At 39.5% G+C, this 7,488-nt stretch overlaps 1 protein-coding gene across 1 annotated transcript in view; it reads left to right on the top strand.

Moving 5' to 3' along the window:
• The window catches only part of LOC106877658 (uncharacterized), a 776,611-nt gene that overhangs the window by 1,249 nt on the left and 767,874 nt on the right, over nucleotides 1–7,488 (top strand). The window lies entirely within an intron of this gene.

Genomic DNA, 7,488 nt, shown 5'->3' on the forward strand with positions numbered 1-7,488 from the left:
TATATATATATATATATATATATATATATATATATGGTACATTATGTGACTGTCATCAATAACTTTTGACGGGATGTGTGTATGTGTGTGTGTATGTGTGTATTTACGTATGCTGTCAGGTGAAAGTTTTGTATACGAATGCTAAAATGTGAGCTAATTGATGAGTGTGTGTACAAACAATTATGCACACACACACACACACGCACGGCGCGTACACCAACTAACATGAGATTTTGTTTACCAATAGATCGGTGTATATGTATTTATATATACGCATGGAAACACTACACACACACATAGACACACACACACACACACACACATATATGTATATATAATTTAAATATACATATTTATATTTATGCATAAAATACGTATGTATGTACATCTGTATGTATGTATAAGTATATGTATAAATACATATTTACATTACACAGACACACACACACACACACACACACACACACACACACACAGACACACACACATACGCATGCATTACACACTTACACACAAGCACGGACACACCTGTGTAGTGTCCGGTCGAGTAGTGTTGTGGTAATGAATGCGAAAATCTGAGAACAGGTGGTTAACAGAATAACGTTAACATGTTTTTGATGTTCAGGCATGAATATAGGTAAACTGAGTCGGGTAACATGAAAGGAATATAGTGATGAACAGACAGGCGAAACCACGCGAGAGTCCCTGTGGTAAACATAGAGAAGATGTGTGGGGGTGGGGTAAGAACACTTCGACAAACTTTATGTTTTTTTTTGTCGTGAACAGAATGTTAAACGTGAGTGAGCAGATTTTAACAGAGTGACTGTGACAACAGCATGAATGTCGTTAAAACTCGGGCAAAAGCAGTGAACAACATGTTAAACATTTAGTAAACTGTGTTGAACACGATGGTGTTGGGAGCGGTAAACAAGAGGTGAATATTTCGGTGAACTTCAGGAAACTGAACGTGATGAAAATGTAGTGAACAGAAGATGGTGATATCACGGTGATATCACGGTGATATCCAGCGAACCCTGTTAAATAGGAAAAAAAGGAAGAAAATGTGTAAAGAAGAGCGAAAATATAATGAAGAAATCGGAGTTGAAAGAAATAGTGATTGTGGAACGGGTTGGGTGGAGGGAAATTCTGAGGACGCAGATGGTCAAGATATTGATTGTGATTATGATGATGCACGTGGTGTACGTGGTTAAGATAGTTATAATGATGTAGAGGATTATGATAATGATGATGATTATGAGGAGGAGGAGGAGGAGGAGGAGCTAGTGGTGGTGGAGGGTGATGTGAATCATGGCCGTGATCAAGACGGAGTTGATGAGAATGATGATGATGATGATGATGATGGTGATGATATCTGTGAAATGTTTCTAATAATGGATTTCGAAACAAAAATTAATTGTAAGGGTACCCAGGGGACCTGCCTGACACCTTTTTAACTTTTAAAGTCGAAGCTTGAGGCCCCTTGGTAACTTCTATAGTATTCTCGGGTTAGTGTAACAGACATACACACACACACGCACACACACACACACACACACACACACACACACACACACACACACACATCTAGACCTAGATGTGTGTGTGTGTGTGTGTGTGTGTGTGTGTGTGTGTGTGTGTGTGAAGGAGCGTGGTTTGGTCGTCAGGGCATTGGATTCACGATCGCAAGATTTTGGTTTCGATTCTGAGGTCGGTGGTCTGGAGCATTTGACATTGTTCCCTCCCCCACTCAGCTGCTATAAATGGTAACCCGACGACGGGTTAGCGGATGGCACTGGCTGTGTCCCCACTCGGAGGCTAAATCAATGCAAGGAGGAAACGCATTGTGGATAGCGGGGTATAACAACACCTGACAGTCTCGTCAATACACTGTATATACATATATGTATAGATATGTATGTATGTATGTATGTATGTATGCAAGCATGTATGTTTGTATGTATGTATGTATGCATGTATGTATGTGTGTGTGTGTGCGTGTGCGTGTAAATATATATATATATATATATATATATATATATATATATATATATATATATATGTATGTATGTATATATATATGTATGTATGTATACACACATATATACAAACATATGTATGGAAGGTGGAAGAACGTATTGAATTCTTTCTATCTCACATCCATCAACCAGACGCCCTGGTTTTTGCCCTCCGTTTTCCTGTGCATATCCAGAGAATGAGAGAGAGAGAGAGAAAGAGGGGTGAGGAGAAAGAGAGAGGGAGACAAAGGGAAGGAAGGAGAGGGGACAGAGTGACAGATGGAAAGAGAGGCTGAAGGGGAAAAGCTACGATGTCCAGGGTGTGTTGACGAATTCAGTCGAAGTATTTATTGATGAAATATAAAGTTTGTATGAAATTGCGAAAAGTGATCCGCTGTTTGGGACTAAAAACTTCTTCGGGGCTGTAAATATGAAGAGTGTCTCATCGTTCATTGTCGCCCCGTGTCTCTTTCCATTTCTGGAACTGTCTGTAATTGTCCACCTGTGTATCTATCTATCTATCTATCTATCTATCTATCTATCTATCTATCTATCTATCTATCTTTCTATCTATCTCTGTCTATCTATCTATCTATCTATCTATCTATCTATCTATCTATCTATCTATCTATCTATCTGCCTTTCTCTCTTTCTTTGTCTCTCTTTCGCTCTTACACGTAGAAATATATGCAAGCATATACACACATGTATACAAATCCTCTCCAATGCAAAGTTACATCCGAATCATCATTTACACACATACACACACACACATTCATACGCACTCACACGCACACATATCTATATGCATACACATATACATACACCTACACACATGGAGCTCCATCAACTTCACTTGGTTACTGTATTGTAGAGGAAAGAGCGGTCAGTTGTACCCTGAATATAACCCGCAAACAGAACCGGGGTAACGCAGTATTTGACTAAGTATATTACAAGTATATTTGAACAAGTATATTACAAATAAAGCCCCTCTTTCGTCATTGTGTAAGTGGCTGAGTATACTGCAGACACCTGTAGCTTCAATGTAATCGTGAGGAAGAACCAGATGGTCGAGTTATTACAATTTACTTCTATGCAATGTTCCTCAGGATTGGTTCAAATCAAGTTCATGATTAAAAAGAAAAAAATTAGGAAGATCCTGTCCAAGATATCATTAAGTGCGATCGAACCAAGAAATCCTGATTCGCAAACAAGCGTCGACACAAGCACAGAGGCATAATCACGCATGCAACTGCGCGCACACGCACGCACATAAACACACACGTGCGCACATGTACATACATACACACACGAACACACACACAATATAATACACACACATACACGCATAGACAGTCACATAAACACATGCACACACGCATACATGCCTCCATCCATCATAGCTGTTAGTATTATCCTGAAACCTGTTCTACACACAATTTCATTTGGCTTCTTTCTACTTTCACTTTCATAATAAGCGTTGTAAGAAAAATTCCGAAAGTATTTCTTGTGCCAAATCACAACGGAATATGAGGGAACTAAGCGTCGGACATTACACCTTGGGACGCTACCTTTATGAAAATTACAGCAACAACAACAATAATTGTTTCTGTTATAGGCACATGTTGTGACATTTTGTTGGGTGGGGTATAGCCGATTACATCAACTCCACTACTTGGTTGGTAACTGGTTCCTCAACGCTGAAAGCGTAAAAAGCAAAGTCGATTTCAGCGGAATTTGAACTCAAAACGTAAAGCTGGACGACATATCGCCAAACAAATTTGTACAACGTCATAACGATTCTGCCAGCTCAACGTCTAACTAATGGTAATGATGATGTTGATTATGATGACGGTGATGATGATGATGGTGATGATGAAATTAATCATAATGGTTTTGGCATAGGGCCAGTAAATTTTGAGAGGTGTGGAATTACTTTGAGCCCACTATTTGAGTGTTATTTATCTTATTGACCGCGAATTGAGGAAAAGCACAGTCAAACCTCGACTGGATTCGAACTCAAGACTACGTGAAAGTAGTCTATCATTTCACAGAGTATTTTCTAGTCTCTTCATGTCTCCTTCGACCTCGATCGGCTTATTTCTTAGTTCCATCAGAACCGCGATTGTTTTTCGAACAAGGAAGCTCATACCGCCCACCAGGTGGGGCCGTTGCTCTTCTTCATACATCTTCGGTATCAGTTCACATCATCCTTTCTTTCTCCACCTTGAGGGACACTTTGGTACACAAGACCAGCTTCCATTCGGTTCTCGATATCGTTTCCCTATGATGAAGCGATGCTACAATAAGTGGTGATGAGGATTTCAGTTCGTTGACTGTTGGATTCCGTCCCTTTCAAAGACCGCGGGGTGGGTGGGCTTTGTTCTCCGATAGTCTCGGAATTTCGCCCAGTGCTAATTTGAAGACACCAAATTCTGGGACCGGCTGATATTCTTGTTGTTATTGTTATTACCACTGCTGTTGTCTGTTTCTTTCACTTTTTCATTTCCCACCTGCTCGGGTTGAAAATACTCAAGCGGCTCTTATTTCCCAACGTACATTAGCTGTACTTTATGTTCCACCCTACCCCAATTGCCTAATCATTTTCTTTTCCGACCTCGTAGGGGTTCTGAAAGTGCTTTGCCATCTTCGAGCCATCAAGGCTTGTATTTCCTTACAGACCCTATACAATCTCCCGTTATTTAGTGTCAATGCCGCATCTGCTACCTGCCTCTATTCTACCACGAAGTAGACGACCAGCTAGAGTTTTAATTCACTAATAATCATTTTCTTTTCCTTCAATCCACGTATTATTGCACCAGCACATGCATAGCTGTATGAGCACCAACTTCGTTATTTGGCGAGTTTTGTCGACTGTCTTCAAAATAAAGAACACACTCCCACTTATTACTCCCATTCTTGCCAGATCATTCATCTGTTCCAGAGGCAGAGAGGCACTACCCTTTGTAACTTACCACTTCCACGTCGTCTTTTTTTTCCGGCAGCCAACCTAAATTGAGTACCTCCCTCTGACTAGCAATGCGAACAAGTGTTGCTAAAGATACATATATATATTTTTATAATTTCATTTGTTAAAATTTGTATGTCTGCTTTGTTTCTTTCTTCGATGTTTTCTTTTATGTATTTTGTCCAATTGTTTTTCACAATATTTTTTTTCTTGAGGGCGTGCACGTTGCTGCCTAGCTTGTGGCCAGTACCACTCACCGCTACCTCAGAAGAAGCCATATTCAATTAATACCAAACAACTAATTCTTTAAAAGACAGACCTTTCGTTTACCCCGGGTAGTTGGGGTAGATGCGCAAAAATTTAAGCGAAACCTTGCATATAAAATGATACAAAAAGAGAATCTTTCTTTTCATTAAGGAAATTCAACTTGTTATAAATTTGTAGAAATTTGTCGACCGCTGGCAGTAATAATACTGGCAATGACGATGATGATGATGATGACAGCGATGTTGATGATGATTATGATGGTATCATTAGTAATAATAATAATAATAATAATAATAATAATAATGGTTATTATTATTATTATTATGATTATTGTTATTTATCACCATTATTATTATGATAATAATTAATGATAATAATAATAATAGTTATAATCATAATTTCTTTTAACACTAACAATAATAGAAAGAGCACCATTTGTTTATTGGCCACAAGGGCCTTTCAAACACATAAAACATTTCGTATAACATAACGAGTATCGGGTGATGGTTATACCATAAAACGGAGGGGGAGAAGAGGGGCAAAAACAACATGCTACACATACACACACACGCACACACTCAAATACACACACACTTACATAAAGTCAGACACACGCACATAAACATATGTACACACGCACACAATCATACACACACGCACGTGCCCACGCGCGCACACACACACACATATACACACACATATATAAAGCAAGACACCAAAGGGTAGAAAAAGCCATACCTAGAAGACCAGTGAGATTAGATAACTTCGCCTCCACGTACCCGCTTCTCCCTGCCACCCGTAGGTGGGACTCAAGTTGTTGACCCTTCACAAACACCAGGGTTTCGCATAAACCCACCACGGGGTATATATAAAAGTGTGTTTGCATGTGTGCGTCAGTACGTATGTATGTGTTGCTCTATATCTGTTTGTATTGGTGTGTATATTTGTATGTTTCTATATGTGTCTGTGTGCGTATTTATATGTTTGTGTGTGCGTGTGTATTTCTGTGTGTATGTATGTGTGTAAATGCATCTGCGTATTTTTGCCTGCGTGCAGGTGCGTAGGTATGCATGTGTGGCTGTATTCGTTTGTATATGAACGTGTGTTTGCATGTGTTTCCATGTGTGTATTAGCTGTGGAGTGTGGTTACATGTATATTCATGTATATGTAATATTTGTGTATGTGTATATTTTCGTGGTACGCGTGTGTGTATGTGTGTCTGTGAGAATTGTGTGTATGTAATTATGTGTGTATATGTGAGTGTGCAGGTTGTCCGTATGAAGTCTGGTGTGTATGTGACAGTGTATGTGTGTATATGAGTGAGTTTTTTGTGTATGGGAATGTGTGTGCGTGTGTATGTGGTTATCTGTGTATACCTGTTGCTTTAAATAGCCCTATGTTTGTTATGTTTTGACCATTCCATCAGATATTTCAAATATAAAGATAACTAACACTTTATTATCCAATGTAGGCTTACATACCATTTCTATAAAAGGCAGTCTGACTGCTATTTCTAGCGAGACAATTTACGCACACAGGTTCCTTTGTATGAATGATGCGTGTGTATGTATGTGAGTGTGTGTGTGTGTGTGTGTGTGTGTGTGTCTGTGTGTGTTTTAATGTGTGTGTACTCGTGCACGCGTGTGTGTGTGTATGTATGTCCTCGCGTTCAAATATATAGCAAGTTGAGAGTGAACTGCTAGAATCAGTGGAGCATCTTGTAACATCCAAGTGACGATTAAATTTCCAGTTCAATCCGAATATTGTTTGGAATTCAAGGTTTCAAAAAATGAATACCTGTAAGCTACTGCGACCATTATCGATAAACATGAACCTTCTGCGCAACTACACACACACACACACACACACACACACACACACACACACACACACACACACACACACACACAAACACAAGCGTGTGTCTGTATGTGTGTCTATATGTGTGTCCGTGTGTATAAGTGTGTGACAGTGTGCGCGTGTGTGTATGAATATATGTATTGTGTGCTTATGTATATGTGTGTGATTGTATGGCATGCAGGCTCAGTCTTGGCTGTGTGGTAAGAAGCTTGTTTCCCAACCGCACGGTACCGTGTTCAATATCACTAAGTGGCACCGTGGGCAAGTGTCTTCTACTGTAGCCACGAGCCGACCAAAGCTTTGTGAGTGGATTTGGTAGACGGAAACCGAAAGAAGCCCGTAGTATACACAGTTACACACATATGTATGCATATATA

This window comes from Octopus bimaculoides, chromosome 7, assembly GCF_001194135.2.
Source record: "Octopus bimaculoides isolate UCB-OBI-ISO-001 chromosome 7, ASM119413v2, whole genome shotgun sequence".
Taxonomy (NCBI): Eukaryota; Metazoa; Mollusca; class Cephalopoda; order Octopoda; family Octopodidae; genus Octopus; species Octopus bimaculoides.